The sequence below is a fragment of the Rousettus aegyptiacus genome, unplaced genomic scaffold (genome assembly GCF_014176215.1).
Source record: "Rousettus aegyptiacus isolate mRouAeg1 unplaced genomic scaffold, mRouAeg1.p scaffold_m13_p_7, whole genome shotgun sequence".
Taxonomy (NCBI): Eukaryota; Metazoa; Chordata; class Mammalia; order Chiroptera; family Pteropodidae; genus Rousettus; species Rousettus aegyptiacus.
The window spans coordinates 63,345,982-63,369,557 of NW_023416310.1; the positions used below are offsets into that span (position 1 = coordinate 63,345,982).

Genomic DNA, 23,576 nt, shown 5'->3' on the forward strand with positions numbered 1-23,576 from the left:
GCAAGAGTTCCTTGACAAAATTAAAGATAGGGCAGAGTTTGAGCACACTTACTTTCCTCTAATTTTTTTTTTTACCCTAAATTGCACACTCAATTTTATAGCGTTTGGGGTGTGTGTGAATTTTACTCCTTGAATTTGTGATTTAAAAAAACAACAACAACTTAATCTTGTCAGTCACTGTGAGATGAATTCCATGGGTTTCTAGCCTGTCTGACCCATTTTGAGGCTAAAGAGGTAACGGGAAGGTATTGGAAATTATCATGCCATCTTAAGAGTCATGTTGTCTCTTTTCCTCATGCTAATGTAGATAAATTGAAATACTGAAAGTTGCAACTCTATCACTACTAGGTTTGAAATTTTTATAGTGCGTTCTAAAGCCCTCTTTTTAGGTCCCTTCACTAATGCTTGCATTCTTCTGTTCCCTGCCCTTTGTTACCTTTGGCAAACTCATAAAGGTGTGGAATTCCTGGCCATCATTAAAGATTTATTAAGCGTCTGCTCCATACTGGGGATGCAGGAAAAGGCGTTGGAGCTCCAAGAAAAGTCGAACTTGGTCCCTGCCCTCAGGGTGTTTATATGGATACTAAGACAGATGACACAATTACGGAGCAATAGGGCTCATTATTCCAAAAGAATATTTAGAGCACTAATAGCTACTTTTCTAGCAGAAAGTCCCCTGAGGGCAAGAACTTGCTGGTTTCTGTGCCTCCTATAGAGCATTCTCCATGTAGTAGGTGGCAATAAATATTCATTAAATTTAACTGAATGTATAAAAAACAGAACTATTTATCCATCCCAAACCAGTAAACCCAACTTTTCTGTTTTTGATATTGGCACCATCATCTTTGCAGCTACCCACATTCAAACCCTTAGATTATATTTGATATCCATTCTCTTTTGCCCGCCATGCCCAATCAGTTGTCCGTTCCTTTTGCGTCTTTCCTCTCAATTTCTCCTAAACCATTTCCCACTCTAATTCAGGTTATTACCTAAATAATACAAACTTCTAACTACTCTTGCTTCCTCCTGGTGTTCTTTGGTGTGTGCGCACAGTGAGTTCTCCTGACCCCAAGCCTGAATGATGTCCACAAGTTGGTGACTCCTAGGGCCCTCTCCCAGCATCCCCTGCTCCATTTAGGCAAACAGGGCATTCTCTGTCCTCATGGGGTCCTCTCGCATACCTCCTCTCTGTCTTCAGGATTCTAAGCTCCTTCCACTGGTAAATTCCTCCCTGTCTGTCTTCACATTTCAAAATCCTATTATTTTTATCATTCAGGATTTTTGTTTGCAAGATAAAGTGCCTCTGGCCACCCTAAGCAGAAGAGGAATTTACTGGAAGGATATCAAGTGGCTGTGGAGGGGAATGCCTGCAAAAGCTGGGAAGTGGGGAGAAAGGAGCAGGTTCATGACCTCTGTGGGAAAGTGCTGGGACTCTTCCAGCAAGGACAAACCAAATCTCATCTTCCCTCCTCTTTGCTACTCTCTCCAGCTTCAGAGTCCTGAGTGAGAAGGTTCCATTTGCCAGTTCCAGTCTGTTCACTCTCATGGGGCTTCTGAGACTGGAGGGTCATAGGACCCATCCTGCCTCCTGCCAAGGTTGGACAGGGGTCTCCCCATCACCAGGATGGGGGCTGGATATGTGGTAGCTTCCGCCCTGTCATGTCTCAACATCCATTTCTAATGTCACTGCCTAAAGCCTAAAGCCACTTCTGATTCTCAGAGCATGTTTTGTTTGGTAATTTCATATTTAGCTCTATATTGTAGTTATTTGTGTACTGATTTTATCCTTCCTCTGAGATTAAAAACTCAATTTATCTTTGTTTCTCCAGAATTGATCTTTATGCCTTACAAATAGAAATATACTTGGTATGTTTAATTGAATGGAGAGTTAAGATAGAAGGTCATGTAACAGCTGATTTGAGCATTTACCGGGTGTCAAACACAGTTGAGACATGTTTACATTGTCTCATTTAATCCTCAGTTCTGTACTTTGCTGTCCGAGGCCCAGAGGTTAAGTGATCTGGAGTCACAGGCTTGCAGGCAGGCTGTGGGCCTCTCAAGGACAAACATAACACCCACAATCTCGCCTTATGCTTTCTATGAGTCCAAGAAGAGGTGAGAGTGGGGCTTGAATAGAACTTTGAAGAGAAGAGAGACTGTTGGAGGAGAAAATTGGTGTGAATAAGTGGGCAAAGTGGGGAGAACAGAGTGACCAAAGCACATAGCTTATATTGGGGTAGGGTAAATAAACAGATGGTTACGGCAGGCCTAACTTCAAGAGGCCTTTGGAAGATAAATTTCAGGTTTAAATGAAGACGTGATTTAGAGGAAAAGGTTTATACTTTTTGTACTTTCAACACTTCATTATTGAAGACATTTTAATAGTAAAACAAATGCGAACATACTAATGGAGGAGAATGCAAAATATACACATTTTTAGATCAAACATCATTTTCAAAGAGCTATCTCCCCAGGCTGGGGCTTGTCGTGAGTTGAATGGTGGTTCCAAAAGATGTGTCCACCTGGAACCTGTGACTGTGACCTTATTTAGAGAAAGGGTCTCTGTAGATGTCACAAGGGTGTCCAGGCGAGATCATCCTGGATTTGGGGGGGCCCCTCATCCAATGATAAGTGTCTTTATAAGATGAGAGGAGGGGAGAGGACACACAGGGGACCAGGACATATGAAGGCAGAAGCAGCAACTGGAATGATGCTGACACAAGCCCAAGAATCCCTAGAGCCACAGGAAACTGGGAGAGGCAGGAAGGAGTCTCCCCTAGAGACTTGGGAGATAGCATGGACTTGTAGACACATCAATTTCCAGACTCTGGCTTCCAGAGCTCGGAGAGAATACATCTCTCTGTTTTAACCCACCCCGTGAGAGGTAATTGTTAAGGTGGCCCTGGGAAACAAACACAGGCCTCTTAGTAGTGCTCAATTCCTAGTCTTCCTAGGAGCGAACACTCAAGCCTTCTGCTGTCAGAAATCTTTTGAGAAACTGTGTGGGGAATGGGGAGCCATGGAAGTTCTTGAACAGTGGAGGGGCAAGATAGAAGCAATTTTAGAAAGGTCAGGATGACATTGATATCCAGTATTAATTTAGGGGATGGGAGGTAGTAATGGGAGACCAGGCAGAAGATAGTGGGTGCAGTGGGAACAATGGGAGTTTTGGAGCCGAGTACATGTGGTTCTGATTCCAGCTCCCTCACTTACTGTTTTAGTCTTTTTTATGTATACAATGAGGATAATACTATCATGTGTGTGTTAGAGCTGATGTATGTGGAGAATTAAAAGAAGGTACATTGTAAATATTATTAGGGATCCTGTAAAACTTAGGGTGTTGCACTGGAAATGGAAAGGAAGGTGCAATCAAAGAGGTGTTTAAGAATCACGAGGACTCAGAATCAACAGGATTTAGATTGAGAGGCATCCCAAGGTCATCTAGAGCCCCCTCCTCATGGTCCTTGGGGAACGCATGGAGAGAGGAAGGAGGAAGTGAATTGTAATGAAGTTTCTCCTGGGAGCTGAGGTGCTGGGTGGACCCTTGGCCAAGCCTGAGACTGTGGGAGGAGCTAATTTGGGAAGAAGATGAATTTCACTCTGAATGAGGTGAGCCTGAAGAAATGAAGAGCCACCCAGAGGGACTGCAGACAAGCTGGGGAGCTAAGGCTACAGACCTGGGACAAGATCACTAAACGTCTGAACGTCTATACTGGAAGCACACCAAAAATGATTGACTCTCTTGAAAAAAAAAAAAAGAAAAATAAAGGTTTATATTAGAATAAAAACAAAGGGCCAAAGTCTGCTTTGGGATATCACTGTTGGAGTTTGGGAGGACAACATACCTTACATTGGAAATAGATAGGTGAGTCAGAAAGGTAGATAAATGGAAAGATGGCCACAGTTTGGGAAAGAACAGAAATGCCACATGCTTCGGAAAACTTCATAGTATAAAGGTTGAGAAAGGAACATTAAGTTTTAGATTGAGAATGTCTTTGGTGACTTTACAAAGAATCAGAAAAGAGGCAGTCAAGTACCAAGATTCAAGGGAAGTTTATAAAGCAGACAAGTTAAAAACTGGGTCAATGTTATTATACCTATTTTGAGTAAACTAATTTAAAATTGGGTCAGACCATTGACTAAACTGCTTTCCTTATCAGTCAGAAAAGGTTTTCACAAAAAGATGAAGCAGCTTCTTTCCCCAGGTCAAAAGAGGGAAAGAGTCTGTCTGGCTTCCTGATCTTGGATCCATCCTTGCTCAGAATAGTGCTCTTCCTTCTAGCTGGTGACCTGCTGAGTGCTCCCTACTACCAGGGTGTATGCCAGGGACTCACATAGGAGCTAGGTCAACATTACCTCCCCATCTGATAGGTTTTAGAAAGGTTAAGAAACACTACTGCAAGGTTCCACAGCTGGAGAAACAGATAGTCACACCCTGCACTGTGACTCCAAAGTTATATTGTCTCTAGCTACCTTTCTCTGGTACTTCCTTTTGGGAGCAAGGCAAAGGGATGAGTGATTCAAATGATACTGCGATGTCACCTTCGGTAAATTATTATAGCCTCAATAATAATGCAAAGCCAGAAGCCTAAGAAAGAATCTCATTGATATGGATCCCGGCTGTTCCACCAGGAAATCAGTCATTTGAATAGCAGGATTTCCTTCTGGGAAGCCATATGGGAAGGAGATTGGAGAACCAGACATCTGGATGCATGTGCCAGTGAAAGAGAACCTTGTTTGTGGCTTTCTTCTTCCTTCTTGGGTTTAGTCCTCAGGTTTGTGTATTGGTAAGCCACCACATGTGGCCAGGTGACTGGACCAGTCCCACTTCTAGTGACTACTCCTTCCGGGGCCTACATTCCCGCAGCTCCAGACAGGATTCTTTCTGCCCCGTGGGTGTGCTTGAGCCAGATCAGCGCGGGAGGCAGCAGAGATCAGGTTTCCTTTCCTCTTCAGAAGGGTTTCCGACGCGAAGGATGGAGTAAAAAGTGTTTGGTTGTGAAAGTAAATAGATAGAAGTCAAATAAATAAAAATGCACACAGGCAATTACAGAGAGGAAGTGACATTTTTATGGAAGTCACTTTTCTGATGGACAACAGGCCTGCTTTGCTCAGAGTGCCGTGGGAATGCTTCCGGCGGGGGCGGGGGGGGGGCGGCGGTCGCCAAACAACTAGAGCGTCGTGATAAGAAAATCAAACAAACAAAAAGAGGATGGAAAGACCACCCATCGGTCACCGGAGGCTGGAAGTTGCTGCCTTTACTTCCTCTTTTGTCCTCTACCCGTACCCCCGCCCCACTCCCCGTGTGAGCCGTTTTGGGAGTGAGGACCCGTTCCACCTCTCAGCTCCAGCCCCGCGCTGCGCCCTGGGTCTCCCGGTGGCCGGGCGGCCGCGCGCGCAGCGAGCTGAGCATCCCCGAGCGCGGTCCTGCCCCGGTGCCATTCCCAGCCTGGCCGCGTGCGGGCCACGGAGTTCCTGCGCGACCCCAGGTGGGTCTGGGCTCCGCCCGGCGCGCGGGACGGGCCAGCCCCTGGGCGGTGTTACCGCGCCGCGGGGAGGAGCGGCGGGAGGAGGGGGAGGAGCGCGGAGGGGCGGGCGCCGCGCGCCGGGGGAGGGGTCGCCACCGCCGCCGCCGCCGCCGCGGGGATCGTCGGGCCCGAGCCGCGCGGCCGAGCGGGCGGCGGGCGGCGGGGAGGCTCGGCGGCGGGAGGCTCGCGGCGCCCGGGCCGGCGGGGTCCGGCCGGGCAGGCAGCGTCTGCGGAGCGGCGGGAGGAGGGAGCGGCGCAGACAAAGAGCGGCGTCTGGGCGAGCGCGGCGCGGCCGCCGCCCCGGGACCCGCGCCGCTGCCCTCCGGCCTCGGCGGGTGGCCGGCTGCAAGGTAAGCGCGGCCGGCGAGCTTGGGGCGGGGGCAGCAAACTTGGGCCGCTCGGCGGAGTTGGAGCGCAGCGGCTCGCGGGGCGGGGCGCGCCGGGGAAGAGGCCAGGGGACCGGTGCCCTCTGCGCCCCACCGGTGCCCTCGGCCCCGCCGCGGCCTGGCCCCATGGCTGCGCGCTGCCGGCACCTCCCGACTCCGCACCTTCCCTCTGCCGATCCGCGCCCACCCTCTGGAGGCTGGGGCGGTGGTGCAGCCAAGAGCGCGCGCGGGCGGGGCAGGGGCCTGGGAGGCAGGGGCCTGGGAGTGGGGTTCCTGGGACCGGAGACCCCTGGGCGCGCGAGGAGCGCCCGGCCTGCATGCCGGCGGCGGGCCTGGAGCCGGGATGGGACTGTGTGGTGGCCGAGGACGCTGGAGTGGCGGTCTCCGCGAAGAATAGCCTCAGATCGCCGGGCCCCAGCGCGGAGACGAGGGAGGCCGAGCACAGCCGGGAGAACTTATGTGTTTATTTGAACTGTGTATGATCCCGCACAAAGCTGCTGTCACATCGCATAAAGAAGGTTCTCGCCCGGGCGAAGGGCGCTTTGTGCTGGGTCTCAGGCTCTGCGTCCCGTCGCGGATTTACAGGACTCTTACAGCACCTGAAACAAAGTTTCTCACCGCACTCTGCCCTCCGGGTTTATCCAGGGCGATTTAACCACCAAATGGTTCTGGGAGAATCTGGTGTGTGACTTCTAAAACATCGACAGTAACTCCCGTGTGAGTGCAGTTAGCATGTCATTGTGTGAAGGGGTTTAATTTGCGAAAGGCTCTAATTTGTCGACAGTAACAATCGCTTTGGAAGGTCTGCTCAGGATGCTGGGGGTCATTGGCTGGTGAACATCAGGCACCTGACTTCAGCTAGCATTGTAACAGCTTTAGGGACAAAAGCGGGAACGTGTGTGGAGTGGGCGCCTGTCGCTTCAGACAGTTCAGGTTGGCAGTTTCCCCTTTATTTGACTTTGTTAATTTTGCCAACAGGTTTAAGGCTGAATCTACCCAGTTTGTGTCTGTTTGCATGATGGTGTGAACAGGCCCCCCGGTGCTGGGGACTCAGGTGTTTAAACCCTCGCGCAGGCCCACTCCTTCCGTTGACCCAAAAGGAAACTGAACCCAGAGAGGCCTGTGGGCGTGGCTTGCCCAAGTTGCACAGGTAGGGAAAGCCCTTCCTGGTCCAGGCCCAGCCCTGGTTTCCTCCCTGCTTTGCTTCTGGGGAGGGATTTTGGTCGGAATGAGAGTAATTCGGGTGTGTTTTAGAGCATGGCATTTGATGTCTTCTGTCATTAGCAACAGTGCTTTTCAAGTCTTAAAATGACTGAAAATGAAATTAACCTGGGTTGTTTTAACTTATCACAACAGATCTAAAGTTTGCTTCTGAGCACTCCCATAATTCACTTACCCAGTGTTCCTAAATAAACGGGTAAATTAGTAACAGGATTCAAGCACCGATGAGATGACATTTATATAAAGAAAATAGCAGTCAGCGGACATGTGAAGTGGGCATGGACTTACCCTGGAGGTCTGGCTGGAGATGATGGTTTTGATATGTTTGGAACAGGGATTTCCCAAGAAAGGATGTTAACCATGCTTATGAAGCAGTGACCACAAGGGAAAATCCTACCTCAACATTTCTCTCAAGGTTGGTTAGATGTAGTTTTGATTGAAGAAAGTGGCAGGATCTCAGTGTTTTTCTGGCTGCACCTACTTGAAGCTGAAATTGAGCAGTGGTAAGCTTTTGGTGGAGCTTGATTCAGCTTCCTCTCCTGGAGGCCCCACCTGGGCTCTGAGCTTCTCAGCTGCCACATACACACTCACCAGGATTGATTACGGAACAAAGGATGAAATTGGGTGGCAAATTGCCATCTGGACAGTTGACTGCTCCATCACCCCCTCGACTCACTTGTGGAGAAACTGGCCCTTTTTAAATGGGCGGGACTGGTTTAAGGTGCATTTCAAGTGGCTGTGCTGAGTTTTTAAGCTTCGAGTTCTGCTTTATTACTTGGTACATACTTAAATTGTCCTCATCCTTGATCTCGTGGACTCTGCCACATTCCCACCCTCTGTCATTTGCATTGAGGGGATTATCGAGGTTTTCCTACCAATAGCAGATCTCATGTACACAGGATTTAAGAAATGCCCTATCCTTATTAAGTATACCAGAAATCTTCCTTGCATATACCCATTGGATAACCTTTTCATATACCTTAAAAAGTCCCCAATTTGCCGGAATGGCCTGAGTCCTTTACTTGATCACTTGCATTAGCTTAATTTGCCCTGGTAAGATCAGGCTGTGTTGCTCTCTGGAATACACGTGCTTAACTGCTCAGACTGGCTTGCAGGGTGCGCTGGGGGCAAGAGGGCATGTGAACACGGTTCTCCAACTTAAAAAATGAGGCTGACTGCCTGAAAGGCTGATGACTGCTCACTGAAGCTGCAGAAGAGGGCAGTGGACGATGTTTCGGAAAAGTAGTAAGCTAACTTTTTTTCACAAATGAACTGGAAACTCCCCAGAACTCACCCCAGAGGCTTAGGAAATTATTTTTCCCATCTGGAGAGATTGCAAATGGGACTTTCAAATTGTTTCTCTTTCCTAAAATGAGTGATGGAAACCCTTCATGGCGTGTTTTCAAAGAGCTTAAGTTAAAAATGATATCATGTAGCGTGTTGGTAAATGCCTGAGTTAAAGCAACTTAGAAAGAGAGGTCAACGCATTCTTTTAATGGGTTATCAAAAGTATGCAGTTAAAATAAAAATAGTTTTTTATTTCTTTAGGCCTGTTTAGAAACACAATTTAAAACAGTAACACTGTTTTTTCTTTTCCTTCATTTCACTTTGAGTGGATCCCAAAGTATGTATGCTTATGAAGGTCAGCAAGTTTTACACACATAGATATACAAAAGGATTTATCACAGTCTTCCCTATGGTTTCTTTGTGTTCATAACTGTGTGTGTGTGTGTGTTCATAACTTAAACATGTGGATGACCAACAAATACTGATTTAGTACATGAGCATTAAGTTCTGAGCCTGTTGAGTTATTAGGGCTTTGGGCTTCCACTGAGAAGGGAGTCGGGTCATCCCCAGAACCCTTGTACCTTTGCTCAAAACCTCTTTGATATGGTGAATGTCTTTGTCCCCAGAATGTCCAGACAATGTGAGAATTTAGCCTGGTAGCCTCTACTTGGTAAATTCTCTGTCAAGGGAATCATTTATAGTCCTAAGGCTAAAATTTAAAAAAACAAAAAGCAAAACAAACAAACAAAAAACCCAACTACATAACCACCTGGTGGATTTGCTAGATATTTTACTTTTTAGTAGATTGTCCATGTCACCCCGAGTTGGAAACTAACTCTGGACAAGGCATTTGTTATCCTGGCTCGGTAAATTATTTAGTGCCACCTTCTTTCTACCATTTGTGTTTTGAATGTTTTTAAGAAAAAAAGCTTCACGTGCACTGAGTTTAAATATTGCAATTTCCTCTTTTGAGATGGTTTTCCAAGAGTGGGATGGTTTTGCTGGTCAATGGTTAACCAAATTTTAAAAGGCCATAGTCAGGTAAAAATTAAAGATAATAAAGTCTGTATGGTAATTTATAGTTTACAAATTATTTTTCACATGTGCCATTATATTTAACATTGAAATATGATGGTAAAGTGGGCTCCAGCCCTTATTTCTGTGTGAGGAGATTGGAGCTCAGGGACAATGCTAGGGATGACAAAGCTTGAACTTGGGTGTAAATTCTTCCCTTGGCACCCCGCTCTCCTGCCAAGCAGGCAGCAGATAAGGAGCACCAGCATGGTGCTGGATGTAGTTGTTTTTGTGAGGCTGCTGGTTTACCAGCATGTGCTGGTGGAGCAGAGTGTCTGTCATAGACCTTGTGCAGTGCCTTTGCCATGTTGCAGGTGTGAGCAGGTGTGGGTGGTGGCTGATTCTACATGTGAGTTGACTTTAAAGATGAGCTGTTTCCTGGGAGCAGACAGGAGCTGTTTCAGTGAACTTTTGTTCTTGCTTCATTGCTAGGAGCCAGTAAGATGAAAGGTGCTGATTCCTGTTTAGTGGGCATATCGGTGTGCTAGGGCTGCCCTAATAGATGGCCACAGCCTGAGTATGAAACAGAGATTTGCTTCTCTCAGACTGGAAGCTGACAAGTCCAAGATCAAGGTGCTGGCAGATTCCATTCTTGGTGAGTTGCTCTTCCTGGCTTGTAGATGGCCACCTTATCACTGTGTTCTCACAGGCTCTTTCTTCTCCGGTGTCTCTTCCTCTTATGAGGACAGCAGTCCAATTGGATTTGGGACCCGCACGTATGACCTCATTTAACCTTAATTCCACCCCTTTAGGGCCCATTTCCAAAGACAGTCGCATTGGAGGTTAGGGCTTCAACATGCAAACACTGGGGAGGACAATTCAGTTTATAACAGTGTGTGGCTCTGTGTTCAAAAACAAGGCTGATTATTTTAGGAAGTCCTGATGCTTCCTTCACCCAGATCTGGCATCTGTGTGTTTGAGGACTCCTGCCAGGCATGGTTACAGAGCAGTCAGAAGGGAGGAGGGAACGGCAGCTCACTGTTTGTCAGGGAACCTCAAGATGGGGAAGAAGCTTTAGCACTGGGGTTCCATGCTGATCGGGTTTTAAGTAGAAAGGTGAAGGAGAAACAGCAACATTGACTTAATTCCATTTACAAATACTGGCCCTCGACGAATACTGCCCCTTAACGTATGGCGAATTCAACTGCAGGCACATTTTTTTTTTTTTTGCAACAGGATCATGATAAAATATCAGATATATGGAAAGTGCTGGATTTTGTATAGAAACAAAAGCATATCCTGGGCCTGGGCGAAGAGAGCAGAGTGAGAGGACGAGGCTGGCGATAGCACAGGCCAGCGGGGCCGTCCGCGCTGGGCCTGCTGTCGCTGTGACTCTGCAGTCCTCAGCTCGTGAGCGAGTGTCCCTTCAGTGGTTGTGCATGACCCTGCTTGGTGAGCTACACCCCAAGCACTGCGCATATGTGCTGACCTAGGCCAGTTCCAGGTGATCCCATAAGGAAGGGGATGTCTGACTGGCAGCTCTCCAGCTCCACGTCTGTCTGTGTATTCAGCTCCTGATTCATTCAGTCAGTCAGTCATACAAACTATCTAACTTATTACTGATCATTTCCACATAAAAGTTTGAATATCACACCACACACACCATCTCCTGACTTGCCCATCTTCTCAGTTACTATCCCATCGTCAACACACTTGGTCACCCTTGAATCTCCCTCACCTCCCAAATCTGAAATTGTATTGATTTACCTCCAAAAGATTTTACATCTGAGCCCTGCTGTACTCTTTATTTCCTCATTCACTTGGACTGTCAAAATACCTTTCTAATCACTCTTGCCAATCCAGCCTCCTCTCTTCACCCTAATATTCAAGTCTGGCCATCGGTGGCTCTCATTGCCCTCAGGTCAATGTCCCAAGCCCTCAGTGCTCCCCCAGCCTCTAAATATGTACCCCTCCCCCAATACTTCGAGCCAGTATAATCACCTGTGGGTACATGTTGAATGACAGTTTGCTAATCGTGATAACAAAATGCCAGAGTTTATAATCAGTTTATTTTGAAAGACTTGCGTACGTGGGGCAGATTCGGTGTCACCCCTTGCAATAATGGTGTCACTACGCAACTACAGCTTTGCACCTTGGAACTTTGCATGACTCTTATGAGAGGAGAGAGTCTGAGCGTGCAAACAGCTATGTGTCTTTTGATGTGGAACGTGTTGTCCCATTGAAATACAATGTGAGCCACAGATGTCATTTTAAATGTTCTAGTAGCCACATTCAAAATGTAAAAAAGAAACAAGGAAAATTAATTTTCAGAATATACTTTATCTTACCCAATAGATCTAAAATATTTTTATTTCTACATGTAATCAACATAAAACACCGATGAGATGATTCGCATTGTTTTATCTGTGTGAAGTCTGAAATCCGGCTGTCGCCTGCGTCTTCCTTACGCCACCTCCTTACATTTGGAACGTTCAGTTAGCCACGTGGGTTCGTGGCTGCAGTACTGGACACTGCCGATCTATATACATTTCTCATGTCTTAAGCTTCATTTATTCTGTATTTTCCAAAGTTGAGATACTTTGAAAGTCAGCAGAACAACTTAGAATAATGCTAATTGTAATTATCATTCTTTACTGGGAAAGATATAATCTATGTAGTTCTGGAGAGTAATGTAGTATTTCACACACTCAATTTTAGAGTATTAAAACCAGATTTGGTTACATATAATGAAAATACTTTGTACGTTTTATATATATTAAAATGTGTTTTGAATTCTAGAGGTTAAATTACCAGTATAAAATAACTTTTTTTGGGTATTGGCATTCAGCATATTTCTGATATATGTTAAGTACTTGATTTATAAGTACATAAGCTCAAGTCGTATTTTTTTAGTGATCATTAGCTTTTCCCTTAACACACAAACATGTCACACATTGTAATTACTGTTCTAAGTATTGCACACAAAAGATAACTCATTGAATTCTCTCAAAAATTGAGTGTGGTTACTTTCTTTTTTTGTCTTTTTAGATAAGGATACAGAAAAGACAACAAGTTACCTTGCCCAAAGTTACATCAGTGTTAGGGTTACCTAGCACATCTGGAATTCAGACAGACTCAGACCTCCTGATTTCTGAATCTCATCACTAAGCTAGGTCACCATCTCATCATTAAGCTGTATCTGAAAATACATAAACGCAACCATAAACTTTAATTATGATACGAGCTTTGAGAAGCGTTGATGGAAAAATCATTAAGCAGGAGTGGAGCTTGGGTAGTGGAGCTGGGAACCTCTTATCAACCAAGTTGTGAAGGAAGTACAGAGTTTTGGAAGGACCTAAGAAATAGTTAAGAGCTTCTCTAGTTGTTCTGGCTAGAGGGTGGAGGTGGGGGTGGAAGAGGTGGGGATGGGGATCGGGATGGGTTGCGGGGATGGCTATGGAGGGTCACGGAGGAGCATTGCTGAGCACCATTGGCCTTGCTTCTCTCTCCAAGCTTCTCCTTGCCTTCTGCCTTTAGTGCAGTGGTCCTCCAAAGGGCAAACTCTGTAGCTCTGAGATGGGTGATAGCACTGCCTGGAGGGCTTCTTAAGCCTCGGGTGGCTGGACCTACCCAGAGTGTGTGAGGCAGAGGTCTGGGGTGGGACCTGTGAATTTGCTTTTCTGTTGAGTTTAGGGTGATCCATGTTGGGATGGGCACCACCTGTTGAGAATAGCTGCTGAAGGATTTGCACTGTGACTGGGGAAGTGAAGAGATGTTCTGATTTGCAGTAACGGTGTTTAATTTGAGAATGACTTGCAAGCCTGCCATGCAGGTACCATCATACAGGCCCGTGTGACTGTGCCCCTGCATACAGAGCTCTGCGGGTCCCCACCCTGTCTCCTCCACTGTGGGGACTGAAGAAGCTGGAGTGCTTCCTCACTCTTCCACTTGGCTCCCAAGTTCTAGTATTGTTGGAGGCCCTTTGAAGCAGCTGCTGTTTTTTCTTGATGAGTAACTTTGAAAGTGAAAGTGGGTAGGTAGGTGCTTGCAGAAAACCTAGGAGCCCAACACACCAAGTTCTTTACCTTTGTACTTTTATGACATCTCTGCAGGTCTCGAAAGCATCTGAAAGATGTTCTGAAAATCTACTTTTCACATCATGAGCGAGGCCTGGTCAAGTCTCAGTTTGGATTTTTCGAGGACCTATGTCATAAGGTTCTTATGGGACCTTCGACAGTGGCTGCCCTTCCGAGCACGTTTTGTAGTGCTAGACCATCTACCCTTCTGTTTTTGGAAGGACTTTGAGGCCGTCAAAGTGCTTAGCAGCCATTTCTCAGATTAGGTGGAACTGAGACACAGTCAGGAGTCTGGTGCCTCTGTTGGGGGAAGCTGCAGTATATCCTAAGACTTGGGGACACGGTGGTTTTCAGATGGACTACCACTTGGACAGCTTCTTTCAATTCACAGGCTTATTGATTTGTAGTCAAGCTGCTTCTCACATGGTCATCTCTGTAGGCAGCATGTTCCAGGAGAAGTAGCAGTAAAGAAGTAGTTACTTTAAAACAAGCTGAATAATTCTCCCAGCAACAGTGGGGACAGCCAGCCAGTGAGAAATGTTAGAAGAAGGAGGATCATAGTGAGATGCCTAAAAAGGCCCAGTGGACCATCGTATAGGACAAAGCCCCTCTATATCCACATCAGTTTTCCTTAAAGGATGTCTCAGTTTAATGCCTTATGAATTTTGGCTCAGTATTTAAGGATGTCTGCAAGTCAACAAATATTTGAATTATGTCACTTATGAGGCTAGTTACAAAAGAGACGCTCTTTCTCGTTTCCTCTTGCCAGCTGTGTTCATTTTAAGGACAATCACTTTAAAAGCTTGTATCCCTGTTGTCAAGTCTGTGTGTGTTGCGGGGGAGGTCTGGATTGGTGATAAACAGCTCTCTTATTGCTCTGAGTGATGGAAGCCAGCTTGGGGACACTGACATAAAATCTGGGAGCTGCTTGAGTATTTTTAAGAGAGCAAGAAATAAAAGGGGAGTCAGGGAGTTATTTTAGAGATAGTTTCAGGAAATTTGATAACAGGTGAATAGCAAATTTTCATCAAACTTTTTTTTTTATTTTTTTTAAAGAAATGTATATCTGGCGAGACAGATGTAAAAACAGATTTTTCTTTTGGGTCTCTCCGTGTTTCACATTTGCATGTGACTCTCTTACTGTGCTCTTCCCACCCTGACCATTTATCTGAAAGTAGTCTGTTTTCCATCTGTCTTCATTGCCTGCACTCATATGGTTTTCCCTTCACGCGTTTCAGTTATTACCTTTGGACCCACCTAGCTTGTACTTAGACGTTCTCCCCCATCTGTCTTGCCTAGTTCCCTTCTCACAGTTTCCTTATTAGGTCTGTCGTAGGTTCTATAGATATGAGCTACTGGCGACTGTAAAGGAACTGCCGTTGTCTTCTACAAAAGGGAAAGAGGGGGAAACGGATATTCTCCTGTCGGAATTTTCATTTCGAAGCGTGCCTGAGTGGAACGGCAATTCTGTTGTTCCATCACAGATTAAGGCTCAAGTGTTTAATATGGTGCTGCTTAAACTTGATTGTGCCTTGTACCTGGTGTTCTCAGCCCTGACCTGGGAAAGCTGAGTCCGCCTTCCGAAAAAGAAAAGTAGATTCTCTTTTCCTTAATGTGTCAGGTTGATAAGTGTTACAGGTTGACAGAAGAACATGTTTTCAACGTGGTATATATTAATACTTGCAAATTCCCATTCATTTTTGGGTCTTACTGTTAGGTTTGGATTAAGAAATAAAATTATTTCACACTTGCAAATACAAAAATATCTTTCCAAATGGTAACATTTTAAAAAACTTCATTGAGACTTGACCCTCCACTCTGGTATATAGATGAGTGGTTCTCAACTGGGGGCAGTTTTGCCCATAGCAAATTTGGTACCATCTGGAGACATTTTCTAATTATCATGACTGAGGCTGCTCCTGGCATCTAGTGGGTAGAGACCAGGGATGCTGCTAAATGACCTATGATGCATGGGAGAGTCCCCACAACAGAATTACCTGGCCCAGAATGTCGGTATTTCAGCAACCTTAATGTAAGTGAATGCTGCTCTACTTTGCTGAGACATTTAAATTAATGACACAGGTATTCTTTCACATAGTTGCCCTTGTGGAGATTATTTTTTTCTTCTCTTTTTATAAACATGAAAATAATACCTTGTTAGGGAGCTAAACACTGTACATCTCTGCAATTAAATGTGTCAGGGGGATGCTTTAACCGTGGTTTATCTGTTATGTTGGTGATAAAGCATGACATATATTGCTTTTTTATTTTCTGCTTCTTCATATTTAGACACTATAAACATGAAATACTGATTTGTAGGAAACATTTTGATATCTTGCTGAACTGTGATAAAAACCCATTTGTTCCCCTTTGAATGTTTACTTACAAGGTGGGGGTCCCTTATCAACTGCTTTTAATAAGTAATTGATTTTCAGAGTTTGGTCTAATCAAAGACATCTGTTTACTTAGCTCAGAATCCTTACAGCTGTGATAGTCTGTAGAAAAAATTTTTGTTATCACTAAAGTTCATAAGAGTCTAGGTTCAGCCTGATTATCTTTAAGCTGGTTATCTGTTAGCTTTCAAATGTTGCCTCCTACTTTATTTAGTTCTAAAAAATAAACTCTTCAGAGGAGATAGAACAAAAATACCACAAATTAGACCTTATTTAGGGAAAAGGGAAGGGAAAATTATAATTTGGCTGTTAGTCTGACTCCCAGCGTCTGGGTTAGTGGCAAAGCTGCCTATTAGCTGGCGTGGACTGGGATGTTGATGTCTCGTCCGCAATTCTTCTCGTTCGCTCTTTCTTTTTTTAATAAGCAGGCTCTTACTTGATTAAAGTTGGAGAAGCCTAGAAATTCTGAGGGGCTGTCAATTAGAAGTTTCCTGGGCTTTATCTAGATCTCTTTTGTGTAAATCATTTCCTGTTGTATTGCTCTTCCTTTTTACTTCGTTGCTTCTTATCTCCTCTCTTCTTCCTGTTCTGTTACTAGGATAAACACAAAATTATCACTTCGAAATTCTGGTGGAGATAGTTAAGAGCACAGCCCTCTTCCCCCCCCCCCCTAACCCTCCCGTCCTCAGGTGGATAGAGAAAGACCTCTAAAATTAATAGTAACTCTTTGGACAAATTCGAAAATTCTGAAGTTATGTGCTGTAAAAGTGTAGACATTCAGTTGTCATTTGTGACTGCATTGTGTCATTTGATTCTTACAGCGTTGGTAGAGGGAGGCAGGTGTTGTTATTCAGCTATTGTACAGATGAGGACAGTGTGGGTCGCTTGTTGGTGAGTGGCCGAGGGATGGCCTCAGGCCCATGCTCTTAGCAGCACAGTAGGTCTAGGATGTGTGCAAGGTGCCCCAGAACCAAGGCTTTGTAATATGTTATTAAAATCTCCTCCTCCCTCAAAATAAAATGTTTGCCTTCACGCAATAAGGTCTTGACTTTTAATTATAATAGGAGCTGGATTAAAACAGGCTTATTCGGAACTTCATTAATAGCTCGTCTAAATTTGAGCTTCAAAAATCTTGCATCACATGAGTAGAGATGTTAGATTCTCATTTCACCTGCTACTAATTTGGCTCAAGTCGCACAGCTAATTTGTAACCTCTCTCAACCTCCGTTTTGTCTTCTGTGAAACCAGGGCTTAGTTCTGATGTTTTAAAATCCTTTCACTGCTCTGCCATTCCCTGTTTAAAAACATGAACTGTTCCCTTCTTTATTTGAGAAGCTTCATCAAAGCAGAGTGGAATGAACCGGCTTACATGGTAAGTTTACGTTGCCGTTAACTTATTTTCATGTGTCTACTTAGAGGGTGTGTGTGGGGATATGGAAAGAGCTGCGTTATTCCTCCTGATCTGACCTATAAATTGGACCTCTGTCCCAGTTTTGCTGTGACTAAATTGTCACACAATTAATACTTTTGTGAAGAGGCACCGTGCCAGGTGCTATGGAAATGGAAAGGTGGACCAGACAAAGACTTGCCCTCAGGGGGCTTACGAACCAGTTTGGAGATAGATTTTACAGGTTCACAGTCAACTGTAATCTCAGTTAGCAAGTGTACCGAATGACTGCTCACTACCTCTGTGTGGAGTCCTGTAGGAGACACAAGGGACAACACATGAAAAGTCCCCAGTGCCAGGGATAATTCATTTGAGATAGTCCAGGGAAGGGTAATATTTTACATGAGATCTTTAGAAACTCATCAGTGTACAGGCAACCCTGGAGACAGGGGAATGCCAGCTAAGCAGGGACGGTCCCATTGCCAGTTGTCAACAGCTGTCACCACCATAGCCGGGACCAGCACCCCATTCTGTCTTCTCTGGGTTGACACTGTTCTCCTAAGGCCTGGATGAGGGTCATGCAATCAGTTTGTTTAGGGTGAACACTTGATTTGGACATCACTTGGTCCATAATTTTCAGATAATGTAAACTCTGCTTATATGTTGTTTATCTGCTTTAGGCCTTTCAATCTAAAAAATAAGTAAAACTACTTGTTTGTGCTTTTAATGGAATTCTGGAGTTAGGTAGCACACATACTTCCATATTCCTCTTTACAAAAAGTTGATAATGGCATAAATGCATGATGCCATTACATTTTCATCTAGAAAAGATTTAGTTAGTCAAATTACTACTTTGTCTGGATTAGTAATGGATATTGTAAATCAATCCTGTGCAGACATTATACAGATTTATTTTTTATCCTACTGATGGTCTATCTAGATTGAAGTGTATTTCCTTTAGTTTGTTTCTGTTGAAACTTAAACTCTTTCTTCATTATAGATGTTCTTTTTTGTTTTTGTTTTTTCCTAAATTTAGTGTTTCAAATTCTTGACTTCTGCTTAAACCAATACCCAAATCATTGTGTCATTCTGACAGCAAGTTGGTACAGAACTTTTCTAGAGGTGGCCCAATTTTGGTGTTTCTGTTTTAGCTCTGTTTAGCATGTGGAAACAACATAATATTAGCATTCAAAACAATTAGGATCCTAATTAGTGATTTGCCCTGCATTTCACACTGAACCAGTTTACATTTCCTTTAACTTCTGATGACACAGATTAGTGTAAAATAGTTTTTGTGATACACTGTAATTAATTTGTGATACACTATAATTAATGCTTAGTGTTCAAGTAAACTTAGTTTGAAAATAACTAAAATTTAATTTGAGAGATGAGATTTGTGATGCACTCATTGCTTCCTGGCTCTCTGGGACTTAAGAAGAGAATTTCATGTGGGTTAAATAAGTGTGCGTTGGTTCTTATTCAAAGGAGCAAGATTTCTTTATTGTCTACAAACTCATGCAGTGAATTTATATAACATGTTCAAGTACACATAATATATTCTGTGTTTGAAGAACAGTAAACACTGTATCATTTCAACCTTCTTCTGTTGTGTTAAGCTAATCAATAAGCATGTTTCCCTCCCATTGAGTAGTTTTTACTTACTTTTCCAAGTACAGTTGTAAATGTTGAAAGTCACTCATTTTGTGCTTCACATATATGTATTTATGTATGTAGTACATATACATTTTAAATAACCTCTTAATTTTAGAATAGTTTTAGCTTTACAGAAAAATTCCATAGTTGGGATCAAGAGTTCCATATACCCATCATCTAGTTTCTCCTTTATTCACATCTTACATTACATGGTACATTGGTCACTACTCATGAACTGATATTGGCACAGTATTGTTAACTAAAGTTCATACTTTATTTGAGTTTTCTTAATTTTTCCCTAATGTCGTTTTCTGTCCCGGGGTCCTGTCCAGGATGCCGTATTACCCTTAGTCGTCGTGTCTCCTTGGGCTCCTCTCGACTGAGAGTTTCTCAGACTTTCTTTGTTTCTGTGACATTTACAGTTTCAAGGAGCGCCGGTCAAGTATTGTGTGGCATGTCCCTCAGCTGGGAATTGTCTGCTATTTTTCCCATGATTAAACTAGGGTTACAGGTTGTGGGGAGGAACACCACAAAGGTGTAAAGTGCCATTTTCTTGCATCGTATCAAGAGTACTTAACTGTCACTGAATTTTCACTGCCAATGACACTGACCACCTGGCTGTGGTGGTGTTTGTGGGCCTTCTCCGTGTACTTTAGTTGGGTTTTTCTGTGTCTATACTCTGATCTTTGGAAGGAGGTCACTTAAAAGAGGAGGAGCTATGTTTTGCTTCCCCAAGGGGTTGTATCTACATTAGTTACAGTCGTTTCCCCTTATCTGTGCGGATACCTTCCAGGACCTCCAGTGGATGCCTGAAACCACAGATGATAGTACTGAACACTATATACATATTTTTCCTTTATATACTTACCCATGGCGAAGTTTAACTTATAAATTAGGCACAATAAGAGATTAACAACAATTACTACTAATAAAATATAACAACATACTGTAATAAAAGTTATGTGAATGTAGTCTCTCAAAATATTTCATCGTATCATACACATGTTTTCGCTTCAAGGAAGCACTTTAGTTTTCTCTTTGGCATAGCTAAATTACCAGCATCGCGATTCTTCCGCTTTAGGGCCATTATTAAGTAAAATGAGGGTTAGTCAAACACAAGCTCTGTGATATGGTGACAGTGGCTATAATAACCCAGATCCTCATAGGCAAAAAGGTGGGGAATGTATTCAGCGCAGATGCTGAACAAAAGGGCGATTCACATCCTGAGCTGGACGGAGCAGGACAGCGTGAGATTTCATCGCACTACTCAGAATGGCGTGCAATGTAAAACTTAGGAATTATTTATTTCTGGAATTTTCCATTTCATATTTTTGGACCACAGCTGGTGGCAGACAACTGAAACGTGCACAGCAGATCGCAGAGAAAGGGGCATTACTGTATTTGGAATTCTTCATGGGATTTATCTGTTCTCCATACAAGAGGAAGACTTTCAGTGGTCCTGGATGGCGCTGCATCGCTGCCCTGGGAAAGGTTCCGTAGGAGGGAAGTTGGGAGCTACTCCAGCCTGGTGCAGTGTTTCTAGAATGTGGTCCTGGAGTACTAATTGGGAACATGGATCCCTGAGGTTGGCTTTGGACATATTGACTCAGCCTCCTTGGGAGGTTCGGTTTGGACTTCTCCTTGTTGCACAAGTTGCCCAGGCGGTTCTGATGCATCTCCAGGTTGAGACCCATTGCTGTCTATTGCATCCGAACCCTTCTGACTTTTTCTTCCCGAATGTGTGGATGTGTCCAGAATGACGCTCCCAGCCCCTTCTGTGCTGTCCACACCTTTTGCCTGCCAGTAGCATCTAGTCCCTCGGCTCCTCTGCAGAAGGTCTCTGTCCTCACTGCCTGCCCCACCCCTGGGTTTTAACCCTTTCTGGATATCTTTTCAGGTGGCTCACGTTCTTTAAAACCCAGGGACATTCTTTGCTTTCTGGGTAACCTCTTTCTCAATGGGATCCCCCTTCAGAGTTCCAGCAGATGGGGAGAGAGTGGATTACTGCTGTGAACCTGGTCTGGGCCAGAGCAGCGAGGTCATCGAATCAGGCTTGTCTGAAAATGACTTTGTTACATGTGTGAGTGTGAGAGAGAGCGAATGAGTGTGTGACAATTAGAGTGTCCTGTGGACTCTGTTCAAGTTTGGGCAAATAAAATCTGTCAGCAAGTCTTGGTTTCCAGGACGGCCCTGTGCCTCATGCTTTGAGATGGCCATTTAGCTCTTAGGCAGGTCCCCTGGTGGGAGTGGGAGGGCAGTGGCCAGTGGCCGTAGTGGTTTCTCAGCTGGAGGAAGTGCTGTGCCCTGATGAACTCCTGTGGTTGTGTCATCCCAGGCAAGCACTTCCCTCTGTAGACACAGGGTGAGTCTGCTGCCCTGAGCATGCTCTGGTGGCTCTTATACCTGCCCAGGTGCTGCAGTGCAGCTCTAGGTATGAGTGGAGATCTGGATCAGGAAGGGGCTCAGGGGTCGGCTTAGGGAAACTCCCCCGAGGGTCCCTTTCACTCCGGTGCTGACCAGAGGTTTCAGGGAATCTCAATAGGAAGAAGAGTGGTTGATCTTTTTCTTGGGTATAGAAAGGGTCGTAGTTAAGGCTCATTTCATTTTATTATTTATACCTCTCCTCCCCTGCTCAATAATGGTATCATTGGATGGTAGGGGAATGAAAGGCCCCTTGTGGGGAAGACTGTTACTGTTCACCCTCACCAAAGCTACACAGATTAGAGAGATTCAGTGTGTTCATTCACATGAATATAATTCACATTAGTACATTTTGGTTATTAAAATTGACTGAATACAGACATCTGCCGTGGCTCTTTTGAACATTGTTTTCTTTAAATCCATGCCTGTGTGTTAAAGTATAATTTATGATCTCTGTTTTGATCTTCAGATTTCTGATAATTTTTTACAAATCTTGTCTTTTTCCTAAAGTTTTGACTAATTTGTTATGTGAATTTTGGTGGCTTTGTGTAGAAAAGCACTTGACATGAACATGAGGGCTCCCCTACTTTGCTGGAAGACATTTATTTAAGGATGGCACTTTGAGGTTCGCTGGTTTTGGGTTTTCTTTATCGCAAGCTTGTTAGAAGCATAGTTTCCATAGGTGAGCTTTCTTCCAGCTCTCCAGTTGAAAGAGGCCTTGTTCAAGGAAGCATAGTGAATTGTGGGCAGGGCATCAGAGAATGGGGAGAGGTCCAGATCTGGGCTGCCCCCTTATCTCAGCAGGTGGTCCTGTTATTCAGGGCAACAAAAGAGCCATCTGCTCTGAGAGGCCTGTCCTGCAGCCCTGCCCCAAGTCTGGAACCTAGGAATTCGTTGAATCAATGGCCTGTATTCCTGACCTTAAATGGAGTTCTAGGCGGTTCCCCAAAGTCTGAGTACTTAATCCAGGGGCCCTGCTTTGAGTGGATGGACTTTAGGGGGTCTATGAACTAGGGGGTGGGAAAAAACTAGTGTTTTTATTTCGTTAGCGTTTAACTGAAATTTATTATTTCTTTTCATTGTTAATGTAACCAGCACACCCGTGACAGCCACAGTCATCAGGGAAATGACTGGTATTTTCATATCATCACGTTGGTTGCAGATATGTTGAAATTCAAACTACTTCTCATCATTATTTCAATCGTTATTAGACCTGGTACACTCTCTTGTTAAGTGTGCTCATAAAGGCAAACATATTACTATGTCTCAAATTTGTATATTAAATAATATTTTAATAACTGTTTTAATGTGATTGCATAAAATGAAAACTCATAAAAGCGTTTCGAGGAGGAGTCTCCAGGCCTGTTTGGTCTGACGTGGGGGGGGGGGGTGGCACAGGAGAGCAGGGCCTGGTTGGGGACCAGGTGCTGCCCTATTTGGTGATAAGGCTATTGGGGCCTAGGCCTTGGGCCAGAGCCAGTCTACATGGCCCTTGCAGAAGTGTCACTTAATTTTGCTGCCTAACCCATTGTGCAGTGATGACAAACCATCCCCAAATGGATAAAACAGAAATGTGTTCTCCAAAAGAAACATCTAAAAAAGAATTTTATTTAAATAGGATAAAAAGCTGAAACATCGTCTTTGTAAATGTAATTTAATTATTTAAGTTGTCATAGTGGGAAAATATATATTCATTTTATTACTTTAATAAAAACCCTCATGTAATAGTGTTCTGGAATTGGTGATTATTTAACAGTAGAGTGATTGGGTTGGGTTGTGGATTTGGTACTTAGGACTTTATAATAACTTGCTGTATCAAGAAAATGCCAGTGACTTTTAAAAATCTCTTACATAAAAGAGTTGGACTTTTCGTGTTTCAGGGGCATTTTGGAAAAATAGTCCCTGTAGGTTTTGACCCCATATTTAACAGAAATATGTTATAAAATAAAAAATAACTTAGAAAAAGAGTGGCATGTGCCTGGCTTGTAGTGTAACTTCCCCATCTATGAAATTGTTGATACCAGCTGCAGGAAATTACCTTCGGGTGATAAACTGTGTGGAGGCACAGCCCTAAAGTATTGACATGACAATAAAAATCACTGGTACTTTTGAGCACTTGATGTTTCATATGTGTTGTCTAACGGTATCTTCACCACAGCCCTATAGGCTGCCTTATCCTGGTTAACAGAAGAGGTAAGCCACTGAGAGAA

General features: G+C 44.2%; 1 protein-coding gene across 6 annotated transcripts in view; it reads left to right on the forward strand.

Moving 5' to 3' along the window:
* The first annotated feature begins 5,703 nt into the window (after positions 1-5,703).
* Positions 5,704-23,576, forward strand: part of NCK2 (NCK adaptor protein 2) — a 126,463-nt gene continuing 108,590 nt past the window's right edge. Inside the window, exons 1-3 of one of the 6 annotated variants that reach the window (XM_036224017.1) lie at positions 5,706-5,878; positions 6,893-7,064; positions 9,929-10,091. The gene's annotated coding sequence lies outside the window, so the exon portion shown is untranslated. The other 5 variants (XM_036224019.1, XM_016142274.2, XM_016142276.2 and 2 more) reach the window with 5 other exon arrangements.